At 43.7% G+C, this 13686-nt stretch overlaps 1 protein-coding gene across 1 annotated transcript in view; it reads right to left on the reverse strand.

Moving 5' to 3' along the window:
* Positions 1 to 12802, reverse strand: part of LOC108924134 (estrogen-related receptor gamma-like) — a 131890-nt gene extending 119088 nt beyond the window's left edge. The window contains exon 1 of the mRNA XM_029256948.1: positions 12742 to 12802. The gene's annotated coding sequence lies outside the window, so the exon portion shown is untranslated. The remainder of the gene's footprint in view (positions 1 to 12741) is intronic.
* Positions 12803 to 13686: the final 884 nt, after the last annotated feature.

The following is a 13686-nucleotide window of genomic DNA, read 5'->3' on the forward strand; positions in this document are numbered from 1 at the left end:
CTTCCCAGTGCTAATGGCAAGATATGAGGTCCAACCAAAAGCAATGACCTCCACACCATTTGCAGCTCAACGATAAATGTGCACTAACCCCTGTGCTCTTTTAACACATTTCTACGTAACACTACCAGTAGTTCTATGAGCTGAAAGCACAAACTGAACTTACATTTACTCATTTAGCTGATGCTTTTCCCCAAAGTAATTTACAATGTCAATCTGCCTACAATTATTAACCCATTTATACAGCTGGATAATTTCAGGGTAAACACCTTGCTCAAGGGTACTCTAGCCAGAAGTGAGCTTCAGACCTGAGATCTTTGGGTCCAAAAGGCAGCAGCACTAACTACTACGCTACCAGTTGGCCCCAAACTTGACAGTTTCACTGCATATGCAATTTTGAACTGTACACAAGTCAACCATAAAACATACAGCTAACCTATATAGAACACTACAATATTATTTCCTTTCAAAGGAACAGCATTGCGGCTGTCATCTGAGCATAAATATCGTGGCTACAGAGAAGAACTTGTATATGTTACCCCTCTTGATGAGCAGTTCCTTCAATGACAATCACACTTGCTAATCAAGCTACCGACATTCTCTTCATACTGACATGCATTGTCATAATTTCACTACCATTTTAATAAGTGATGGAGAATTTTACTAACAATAACTTTCACTAATCTAGTAAAGCTTTGAATGGGACATGCCAAGAGAACACTGTCTGAATACGGCAGACCTGCTAGCTGCAAATTAGCTTTCCTCTAAGTAGATGCAGATGGTTTTTGGAAGAGTTTCCCATTAACATTTGTCATCTAGGCACCACAAACCATACGATCCACTCCACACACTAATTGTATGCCTATGACTTGATCTTTTTTGGAGTATTTATAAAGAATGTTTTGCTTTATGCTACCGTTTGAAGACAACTAATTATGTATATTTTCACATGGGTTACTTCTATTTTTGTTCCAGCAAATTCAAGGGTCTAGAAACTGTCAGAACTAAGGGGTAACTGTGAGATGGATGAGGAGTGTGAGATTGTATTTAATTCCTTTTACTGTTCCACGTAGACTAGGACAGAATACTTGAAGTTCGGGAATGAATATTCATGACTGACGCTATACAGGTGACACTCTTGACTCCTGCTATTTTAGAAGCCTGCAAAACAGCACAAGCCAACTTCATGTTCAGAAGAACAGGATCCCAGTGGACCAGCAGAAAAGCCCCTACATAGTAATAGCATACAAAGCAACACGAGCAGCAGTAACCGCGTTCAGTCACCTGTGCCTGCTTACTGTTCAATAAAGCCAAACCTACCTACCCCTCTGAAGTTATTTCCTGATTGTCACTCACAACTGACATGCACAAAATAATAACTGTAAAAATGGACACTGACCACGTTGCTGAAAAGAAATCAAAAGTTTTAAATGTTATCGGTTTAGATGTCTCTGTTGCCCTCGGGGGAGCGGGGTGGCGCAGTGGGTTGGACCGGGTCCTGTTCTCTGGTGGGTCTAGGGTTCAAGTCCTGCTTGGGGTGGATTGTAATGGACTGGTGTCTTGTCCTGGGTGTGTCCCCTCCTCCTTCTGCCCTGAGTTGCCAGGTTAGGCTCTGGCTCCCTGCGTCCCTGTATGGGATAAGTGGTTTGGAAAGTGTGTGTGTGTGTTGTCCTTAGATTCCATCCTGGTATCCTTTTTTTAAGAAAACAGCTTTGGTGACTAAAATATTGAAATCTTATAAGACAGTAATAGCTCAGACCTTACTATTATATTCACCTCTTTGGACATGCTTGGATATATGCATAGTCATATGTTAATGGACATAAATGATACATCAGAATTACCAGTGGGGATCTTTAATAGATATTTTTAATTTTTTAAATAAATATAATATAAAGAATTTTAAATGTGGCCATTTCAAGAACAGTGATGGTGGTGGAGAATGGTGGTTCTCAACAGGCTGAGTGCTATCTTCTTAAATTCTATTCAGCAATTCTTAACAAAATGTTGCCACTCCTGAATTTGATTCCCGTGCGCTTATCACAAAAACTATCTCAGGTACAGAGTCACTGTTGCCGCCCGCCCAGTGGCAGGGGGTGAGGAGAGTGTAAAAATCTAGATGTAAGCACTTCGACTCCCGCAGCACAACTGCTGATGTGAAGAAGATATCTGAAAGCACAGAAGGTGAACAGCTGAGGTGTTACAGCACTGCTCATGCAACTGGTCTGAACTATACGAGCCAAAAAGTGCCATTTACCACTAGGTATGTGAGTATCCTCCCTGACTTCTGATTGGTATACACACACACACACACACTTTCTGAACCGCTTGTCCCATACGGGGTCGCGGGGAACCGGAGCCTACCCGGTAACACAGGGCGTAAGGCCGGAGGGGGAGGGGACACACCCAGGACGGGATGCCAGTCCGCCGCAAGGCACCCCAAGCAGGACTCAAACCCCAGACCCACCAGAGAGCAGGACCCGGTCCAACCCACTGCACCACCGCGCCCCCCTCTGATTGGTATAATTAAGCATAAAACTGTTACCTTTTTTAAACAAACTCAAAACCACAAAAGGTGTTTGGTGAGCTGTGGCCAATAATTGAGCACGCGGGCAAAATAAGCACAGACGTGAAATAATGCTGAGGTTCTCGATCACATTAATGTCAAGTAATTTGCTGTCGCTATTATATATGGCCTGAACCCGAACTCTCTTCTACTCAGATAAGTGCTTTCTTGGTGTTAATAAGCAGAAAAACTGGTGAAGCTCAGTTTGTTGTTACTAGAACCCTGGATAAACATCTCCAACAGGGCAAATTAAGTACATGCTGGTATTTCCATCATGGGAAATGCTCAGAGCACATGACTGTCCCGTGTGACCTTGCCCAGTACATAAAAAAACAACCAAGGTATGTTTCATAAAGCAGTTATGGTAATTTTCACGCTATCTAAAAAGTGCACATTGTTACAAAAATACACACACACACACTTTCAGAACCACTTGTCCCATACGGGGTCACGGGGAACCGGAGCCTACACGGTAACACAGGGCGTAAGGCCGGAGGGGGAGGGGACACACCCAGGACGGGACGCCAGTCCGTCGGAAGGCACCCCAAGCGGGACTCGAACCCCAGACCCACTGGAGAGCAGGACCCGGTCCAACCCACTGCGCCACCACGCCCCCTGTTACAAAAATAGGAAATACTATTACAGACAATAAAATGGTAGCATGTGGAAGCGTCCCAGGTAACTCCAGAAGTACCATGTTCTCTACCACTAACTAGGTTCTAAGCTCTACAGGAGCTGTTGCCAACAGTCCATTGGTCCACAGAGGGCTTTGAGTTTAGCATTGCAGCGCTATAACTTTACATCTTTAAAGAATTCAACTGAGTTTTCAACATTACTCACAGAATAAGTGTCAAAATCCAGACTTCCCATAGCATGCATTACATTTACTTCTTTAACTGACGCTTTTGTCCAAAGTGATTTACAATGATTTACCCATTTGTACAGCAGGGTAAATTTTACAGAAGCAACTTAGGAAAGGTGGCATACTCTTACCAGAACCCCAGTCTGCTACCCCCCATGCATTCATTTGTGGGTAATAAAGAAGACTGCAGGTAGGGTAGTGGTCTACAGACTGACACTGACTGGTACCCAGTCCCACTCTTCCTCACTGCAGCAACACTCTTGAAGAAGACACTTACCGTGAATTGCTCCAGTGAAAACACACACCTGGAAAAGTGGGCCAAATACTGTATGTTGTTTTGCTTTGGATAAAAACATCACATAAGCAACACAGTAATAAAAGTACATTTTATGTCACAGTTGTGTGGCATCAAAAAGGGCAACAAAACATCATATCCCCCCAGATTTGAGCTCCATTAGCAAGCAGCAACACCTGCTTTGCCCGTGATGGCCTAGCGTTGCTCAGATGGCACAAAGCACACAGCGAGAAGCTGGATGCATGCTGTAGGAACAGTTCCTTTAGCATTTGTAGCCACCTGCTCCTTCTGTGAGCGCCTGCAGAAAAACGGCTCTGAAACGGAGCACTGCGGTGTCAAGACCCATTGACTTACAGTTCTGTTCACATGCGGCTTCACTCTAATTGTACTCGCAGAGCTTCGGGATGAAATGGGCAGGGACATATGTGCATTTCTTATGGAGTAATTCAGTTTTCAATAAATATGACTGCCTTTTCTACCCAGGTTGCTCAAAGGACATTTAGATTCCCTCCTTCCATAATAATAATAATAATAATAATGATAAAAATAATAATATGGTGTAAATGTTCATGCGCCGTAACTTCATGATCATGCCCAGAAAAGCCTTTACACAGCCGTTAATTCAGTATTTTACGTAAATGTTTGTTTACTTTTTTATATTAAAAAAAAAATTATAGGAAGTTGATCAGGAGTCGTCTATCCTGAGTTTTATGCATCTACTCATGTGATGAACATCAGTCCAGAAAGTGAAAAGAAACAAACTAAGTTTACGTCTGCAAGTATGTCTCTCTTTCTCCTAATGTAATGCAAAATAAATGAATACATAAATGTAAATGTAATAATAATAAAAAGTTCTAGTCCGACTTTGTACAGTGCTGTCTTAACTTTTGTGTGGGCTGTGTGTGATGGGGAGATAAAGAAAGTTGCATTTAGAGCTATCCATCTAAATTACAGTTAAATTACAGTTTTTTCACCGTTATTTCTCCCTCTTTCTTCAGGGAGAGTTTTTCTCAGGAAGCTGGTGGTCTTGGGCTGGCAGCTTCACAAATCGCTGCGCTTATATTTTTCGGAGGGTATCTGCATGACAAGTTTTCGTTGTGATTGCCTGTTTTAGAGCAACACTGTGCTTTATGAGAGTAGATGGTGCTTCATTCAAATCATGAATGATGTGTCTTTTTACAGCACTTGTTACCGAGCTGTCTCGGCTCAAAGTGGGAACTTGGCAGCCTTCAGATCTTCCATTTAAGTCCAATAAATTGTAGATAAAAATATACGAACTGCTGTTTTCTTGCTTGAAAGTATGAGAAACCCTAGTGTAATTCTGTCAATGACACAATTTGTACGATGAAACCCTTGCTTCAGATTGAATCAAACCTCGGTCTCCTTTTCTAAGAGAAAAGGTTTACTTATTACATGTAGTAGATGTTCATCAGGTTAGCTGACATGGTAACAACAATCAGGTATATAAAAAATCAACCCCAAACTACGGGTGCGGTGGCGCAGTGGGTTGGACCGGGTCCTCCTCTCTGGTGGGTCTGGGGTTTGAGTCCTGCTTGGGGTGCCTTGTGATGGACTGGCGTCCTGTCCTGGGTGTGTCCCCTGACCTTATGCCCTGTGTTGCCCGGTAGGCTCTGGTTCCCTGTGACCCTGTATGGGACAAGCGGTTCAGAAAATGTGTGTGTGTGATCCCAAACTAATTGATGAAGGATCTAATTTCCACTGCAAAGTTTTGGGAGCCTCCTCCTTTCCCTGCCATCATGGGCAGTGACTCACCCTTTGCCCACCACTGTAGTTAAACAGCAGAGCCATCAGCAGCAAACTGGTGAAGTTGTTCCTCACCAAAGAGCACCCCCTCTGAGGCCATTCCTGCTAACAGTCATAAGGTTCTATAATGAGTCCTCTCACTGTTGGGGTGGTACTGCTGTCTTATTGTCACAGCGGTATTGAGCTGTCAGTATTACTTTTCATTTTTCAGTTTTTAGCATTCGCTCTTTTTTGAACATTTTATTTATTCCTGTTATTCCAGCTTCTGTTAGTACTTGTATGCTACTATACACACACACACACACATTTTCAGAACCGCTTGTCCCATACGGGGTCACGGGGAACCGGAGCCTAACCCGGTAACACAGGGCGTAAGGCCAGAGGGGGAGGGGACACACCCAGGACGGGACGCCAGTCCGCCGCAAGGCACCCCAAGCGGGACTCGAACCCCAGACCCACCGGAGAGCAGGACTGTGGTCCAACCCACTGCGCCACCGCGCCCCCTCTTATGCTACTATAGCCTTATGAAATTTTCTTCAGAATCAAAAACTATCTATCTAGCTAGCTAGCCAGCTTTCTATCTACAAGCATTTAAGTACGCATAACTCTGAAAGTGGTTATAACACCACAGCAATAGTCTTATGCTTTCAATACCCTATCAATGCCAATGTAGTGTGTGAATATGCAGAATATGTACTTGTATTTCTAACTTTAATCTCCTCTCAGCGACAATCATCCTAATCCACGCGTAGGAAAAGAGGCCCATACCAACACACCTTCAACACCCTGCTTAACAAACGACATAAGAATTTATGGAGGTGAGCAGTGTTAGGTTTTTGACAAACAAAGTATGAGAAAGTAGATCCATAAGAATACACACACACACACACACACACACACACACACACTTTCAGAACCAAAGCTACAGGAATGTTAGAAAGGTAAAAATAAATAGACACCTTGAAATAGTCACCATGGTGAACAAGGTGTGTGGGCTGATAACACTACATAGAGTTAACTGGAAGTCGCTTTGGAGAAAAGCATCTGCTAAATAAATAAATGTAAATGTAAATGAATAGTACAAATAGTAACCAGGGTATGGGGAGGATGTTCTCCACTGCCTTTGATCAGAACTCTCAAAGCTAGATGACTTGCAGTTCCATCGATGATTGGCCATCCCCTTAACTGACCCATTAATTATACCAGTAAACACAATGGTTAGTTAAAATGATGTCAGCTTTCAGCCGTTGAAGTTTTCAAAGACCGTTATGCTGTGTCACAGCATGAGACGAGAGCTCTATAAAAATAAATTGAATTGAACTGAACTGAAGCTATTTTATAGCTGTTAAGCAGGTAACAAACAGCTGGTAACAAAACAGAACTGAGTAACAACAGCTATTTACAATTCATTACATTAAGGAGCTGCAGATTTATGTTCTTAACTTCTGTTATTGTATAAATTCAAATTTCTATAAAGAACAAATGTGTGTATAGTATTAGCAAAAGCCATTCATTCATACAGAATACTAAATAAACCTAAAAATACTGAAGTGAGTAAGAACTTATTCACTAAATTTTTTATTAAAAATAAGTAAAAAAAAAAAAAAACAATACGTGCTCCGGTCAACTCAAATGCTCAGGCTGGATATGTACAAGTTAATAGACTGTGGGTTATCCAGGAGCCTGAGCTGTGGCCAAGAGGAGTTTCAGAAATGAGGTCAGCGACACGCTCCGGGAAGAGAGGGACCAGCAGGACGCAATGACAGAAAATGGCCTGGAAGGAGGATGAAACGGCCTGCTGGACACCACTCACACGGAAGTGAGAGGAGAGGTTTGCTGCATGCAATCATCTGCTGACATGGGCCTCTCTCCCCCATATAGCGCTGGAAATCAAGCCGATTTCTTTCCACCGCGTTCCTGACGCTCTCGTGCCCAAACGCCACTAGGCACATTGGGGGCACTACGCCTTTTTAAGATGAGATAATCCTCTATTAACCTTCTCAAGACATTATGACCCCCCCCACCAGGATCAGGATGAATGTCACTATAACTGCACCAGCCTCCCATTAGGTACTGTATGCAGATATTTATATGCGGACACACGTGAGAAACGCACTCCCGTTTCAATGAAAATACTCTGATGCGATGTGATACAGAGGTCTGGGCCAGGAGCATAGAACCATCCGGAGCAGGCAGATGCCATTCTTCTCCACTCCCTCCCTGTCACAGGCGAATGGAAAATATGACACACGGCACAGCACGCCTGAGACATTTATTGAATTAAGACGAGAATGTCTTAGCCCAAACGAAAATGTCCTTCGAGTCGAAATCAGACGCCACGAGATCAGGGTAACAAGATGACGGGTGTATGATATTTTTAGGACACGGGATGCTGATCTTGGGAGAGGGGACCAGGCGGGTGTGACTGTGTGGCAGAGGCACAGAGTGGGAGAGCCACCGCCATCTGTGGTCGTGAAGCAGCTGTGAACCAACAGCAGGCACTACAGTGCTTCTCAGACACAAACCCCCCACCAACTTTTGAAGACATTCCCGTTTTGCTTGCATCTTCTGCCCCATTATAGGACTGGAGCACAAGCCCCCTCTACAGGACAGCCCAAGACTCCAACTCTGCCAGCCCATTGCCAGCAATGCTGTGGTCCCGCTCTCTGAACCCACTCCTCCAATGACCTTTCCTGCTGCCTCTTCCAAAAGGGAAAGGCCAGTGAATGAGTGCTGAGCTCTAACTGCACATTACGACAAGATATTTACCAGTTCCTACTGTCAGCTATTCAAAAGCGAGGACTACCTGTGCATACCACTCACATCATAACACAAATTTACACAAGAATTAAACTACAGGAAGTGACCTTCACAGGAGCAATGAAACAGCATGCGCTGTAATAACCTGCGTATAATTACAATAAAGCAGAATCCCCAAATTAATGATCCTTGAGTCTACTTAGAAGTCCACTTCACATTAAAGAGTCAAGATGTTCCTCATCCCAGACTCAGGCATAAAGAGAGAAACAGTCCATTTCAATGAGAAACAATGTTATAGAGCAAATAAAAATATACAGCATGGTGAGGAGAAAATCTCAGCTTGGGTTTCAAAGCAGGACTAAACAGTAGGAGTAAGTACCCAACCGTGAGCAATGAAAGACCCTCTTTACTGCTTCCAATACATTTTACCTTGAGAAATTATTTAAACTCAGAGATTTTGCAAGAAGCTATGATCTTGAAGAACCTGGTGCTATATTAATTTCATTCCCCTCTACCTTTCTCAACCCGGGGACCCCTGACCTGCCTTACCTGTATAAATAGAAAGAAGTAATTTACCAGCGGGAAAGCGCTGAGGGGCAAACATGTCCTGGGTAATGAAGTGTTCAGCTTGTGCATGATTAACCAGCTGGTGGGGTGGGGCAGAAAGCATGGGCCATGAAATAAGCGGGAAAAATTGATTAGCAATTTCCATTTACACAGCTAAACAAAACCTGTTTTGCATATCGGGGTTGGCAAGTTTGACGCAACCCACAGTGAATTTCAGCCAAAATGGAGATCCTTTTGTTGCAAGCAGGGGTATTTCAACAGCCATATTGTACAACAAAGGCATAAGTATGCTTCATTGTTTGATGTCAATTACCCAATTCTGAAAATTGAAAAAGAAAAAACAATAGGTCACCTAGAAGAAGGGTACAGAAATACTGAAATAAGTTTTACCTTGACACAATGGATATAAACTGCGTGGACAAAACAAATCATATTATGGTCACTAGAAAAAACTGGAAAATGTGAAAGGGGAAAAAAATATGCACGCTTATTCAAATTATTTTCTACAAGCCCAAGAAAAATAAACTGAAAAGTAAAGTTTATAAACATGCAAGCAAAGAAAATGTGAAATAAACTTCTGTTAGGTAGGATTACCTGGTTTCGTGAAGGACTTTACTGAAGTCCAACAGTTACACAAGTTACTAAGCATACTCATAAAAAGCAACACCAAACCTGACTCCTCTTCCTACCCTTTCCATATTTGCAGCCTTTCCCAAAAGCAATCCAACATGCCAGTATTGCTGTCCTGTCAAAAATCTATCTCAAATTAGCAGCCATGATGTTACCTGCTATGAAGCAATAGTACGGCCCCTGACTTGGACCAATAAATTCCAGCTAGATATGAACAAAGGTCAGACATCCATAGCTAGCGAGGAAAAAATAACCTGAGAAATAGTGCATTACAAGTCTCAAAATAATAAATACCAGTTTTATAAAACCATAACTGATGGCTGTGAATTAGATTATCTCAAGATATCGACCTAGCATCACTGCGAATAGAGAAGCAAAGCCAAATGAAACTGAAAGAAGGCTGTCAGGGAGGATAGGGAGTCCTGGGGGGTGGAGTAACTTCTCTGTGTGATGCCCTGCTTCAGCAAGAAATACAAAAATAAAACAGAAATTCCAGCATGGAATGATATTTTTAATGAAAGAACCAAGAATATTGAAGCTTTTTCAAGAGCAACTGTCAACTAAATTATTTTCTTTGATGTTAATGTAAAGGTTTTGTACAATTATGTTTTTACAAAGATAATTACTAGTACTAGTACACACACACACACACATTTTCAGAACCGCTTGTCCCATACGGGGTCGCGGGGAACCGGAGCCTACCCGGTAACACAGGGCGTAAGGCCGGAGGGGGAGGAGACACACCCAGGATGGGACGCCAGTCCATCGCAAGGCACCCCAAGCGGGACTTGAACCCCAGACCCACCAGAGAGCAGGACTGTGGTTCAACCCACTGTGCCACCGCACCCCCCTCTAGTACTAGTAGTTAATTATATTTCAATTTAACCAATTGTTTTATTTGTTTTTAAAAGTTCACGGTTGTTCAGAATGGTGAGACCCATCATTCCTATCATTGTTATCCTTGTCATCCTCTAATGACTATTAGTGATTATTACAAAAAGTTAGGACGGACATGAGTTTGTGGAATAAAGCCCGGCTGCTCTGGGTCTAGACCAGCAGTCACTGGCCTCACTAGATGGGCGCCAGAATCAGACTGGGTCTAGTACCATTTCAAAATTGTTTGTTTTGACAAGTAAACCTTATCAATGTGAATATGAAGAATATTCAGAATAAGTATTGGAACACAACTTAGGTCACACAAATCTTTGGTGGTCCAATTTCACACACACACACACACACACACATTGTCTGAAGCCGCTTGTCCCGAGTGGGGTCGCGGCGAGCCGGAGCCACAGGACGCAAGGCTGGAGGGGAAGGGGACACACCACGGACAGTGTGATTTCAGAAAAATACAATTTCCATTCTGAAAATTCACATTCACATCACACATTTTTTGCATTTTATGTCTAATTTTGATCTACTTTTTAAAGTATGGCTGGCCAAAGTGATGATTGTAAAAAAAGCATTATTGTCCAAGGGCTTTTGGAAGTCATAAGAAAGCTACAATAGTAAAACAGAAGTTGGGTGTTATAAAGCGCTTTAAAAGAAATGGCAGAACAAAGTGTGCCAAACTGCATATTTTTTCATTGCTTTCATGTGCTTTGTCAATTATTTACAATAGGTTGTGTTTTGGTAAGTTTTATTTCTTCTGCCTCAACACCATTTCCCCATTGAAACTAATATTTTCATTATGCAGACTGATCCATCTGAATGCATCCATTTTTATGAACTAGCATGGTATAGTAGAACTGACTGCATTCCTTATACACTCATTCATCGTTCCATGCATTGAAAGGCTTATATACATGAAGCAACTTTCAAGTGAAGCTTCACCAAGTGAGTTATGTGAGAATGCTACATTCACAGGTAGAAAGAGGTAATTGTGCTTGCATTTTTATCCCATTTTGGATTATGTTTGAAAACAAATTTCAGCGTTTAATAGCTCAAACCTAAATGTATCAGTAACAAACATCTACGGAATATAAAATCACAGCGCATTTCCCAGGGGAAACATTTTCAAACCAATGCCGTACTAATCAATATTAAAAATCAGAGGACTCTAAGCAGCCCAGGGTGTTTTGTTGTACTCCTCGCTACAATATGTGCACTGTATTCTTGATTTCCTTGCAACCTGCAGTCTAATTCTAATTTAAAATAGTTTCATGATTCATCGCTCGGCTCGGACTTCCCATTTGTATTGTTTACAGCATCCTCTTGAACTCAGCACTTCGCAGGGATGGAACGCCATTGTTACCAGGTTCGGTGTGCACTGTGAGAAAAGTATGCAGCGTTTTGCATATCTGTAATGAAGGACATCTGCGGAGGAGTCGCCTTCCCAATTACAGAGAGAGAGAGAGAGAGAGAGAGAGAGAGAGAGAGAGAGAGAGGGAGGCGTGCTACAGAAGAGGGAAAGTAAAGAAGGGCATACCTCCGGTCCCAAATCGTGACCACGGCACTGCTCTCACAGGCAGCAATCCCTTCATTAGTTTCACAGCAATACCCTGACAAAGTGTAATGATGCTCTAACTACGGCAGATGACCACCGAGCATTTTAATAATTGAGCATTTGGCCTCCGTTGCCCGGCAAAAAAAAAAGAAAAAGAAATCTAAAGCATTCTGCTCCGGATATAGACGACACGACAAAATCGGTACAGAAATCTGAAGGTGATCAAGTGTGCCTACATTTCACTGAGTGCTGTAGGTCTCACTGCGAAACTATGTATGTGTGTGCGCATTATTATGAGTGCAGGCACAAGAAAGTACTAATCTGATCAAACCTCCAATGTGTCCCTAGGCCTTTGGAATGCAGAAAGGCTCTTCTGTAACATGCATAGCCCTGACGTCAAGTATACAATTAATGCCTCACCAGCATAACTCCAAAGAACGGAACACGTGAGCGCGCTCTGCGATTTGGCTCACTTTTTTGCACCCTCCTTACTGTTACACTGCGGCGTGAAGCGCTGAAAAGGCGGAAGTGCTCTCCGCACGTGAGGTGTCAAGCATGCTGTGTAAACGTTAGGCATGTGCGAGGTGCCCAGGCTCCCGAGGAGAGCGATCGAGGCGGAGGGGTGGGTGCAGGTTCGCGCGGCACACGAGGCGCCCTGCTCAACTTTGGCATGGCGTGGTGAAGCATACGGCACTTTGCCTCTTGTATAATCCCCTGTCACAAGGCATTAGGCAGCGAGACAGAAGCGCGCCGTCGCGGGACACATCTGACAGCGAGTCGCGGCCCGCCCGGCAGCACCGCACGTTCCTCGGCTCCCCGCCGTCCGCGCCCCCGTGCGAAGGCGCGATACTTACACCGGCTCCCCGCCTTCCTCCTCCACTGTTTTTTGGTGCGGTTTCAAGGACAAACGCTCTCTTTTCCTCTCGGCTCGCTCCCTTTTTCGGCGCTGCGACGCGACGGCGCGCGCAACCTCCTCTGCGCTCCTCCGCTTGGGTTGGGGTGGGGGGGGGGGTAAGGGGTGAGCCCTATCCCCGCAAAAAAAAAGAAAAGAGAAAAAATTACCGTGAGGGTCCGGTGTTGGCTGAAGCTCGGCTACCGACTGCTCTCCTAACTGCGACCCCCGCGGTTAAGAGAGCCGCTCCTTTGCCGAGAAGGAAAAAAGGGCTGCGGCTTCGCGTCTCGAGGAAGTCAGAGAGAAACCGCGGGAAGAGGGAATCCGCGAGCGCGGCCGCGATGCGGGGCGAGCCGGCGGGAATCTCGAGCCCCAGTCGGCGCTGTGTCCCGTCTCACGCGAAGAGAGAAGCCCAAACGGATCGCTGGGACGGCTCGAGTAAACAATCCGAGGCGTTTCGCTTTAACCGGGACCACATTTGATTTGTCTGCCTATGTATGTAGCTGCAGCCTTTTTACCACATCATAAACCGCCAAACACAGAATTCTAAACAGCCCTACACATTTTAACTACCGAATGTGGTCTGTTCATTCTTTTTAAAATGCCCAGTGCTGCATTTCCGGTCATTATACTACTTCACGTACTGTTCGTTGTTTGAAAAAATCGTTTTCTTGTCAGTCCGAAAATAGGAAGACATATTATTTACATGTAAATTGCAAAAGTTTCTAAATTAGTTTTGATTGCAAATCCATGCCAAGCACGTTTGCACAGTCATTAGACTTTGAGATACTAAAGTAGAGAAGTTAAAGCTTGTTTTTATTTGATTGAGGGCAACAGAATGACAACTGGTCATCAAAATAACTCAGCTCTGCTTAACGTAACAACAAAACATCACACTAAGGGAAGG

This window comes from Scleropages formosus, chromosome 1 (assembly GCF_900964775.1).
Source record: "Scleropages formosus chromosome 1, fSclFor1.1, whole genome shotgun sequence".
Lineage (NCBI taxonomy): Eukaryota > Metazoa > Chordata > Actinopteri > Osteoglossiformes > Osteoglossidae > Scleropages > Scleropages formosus.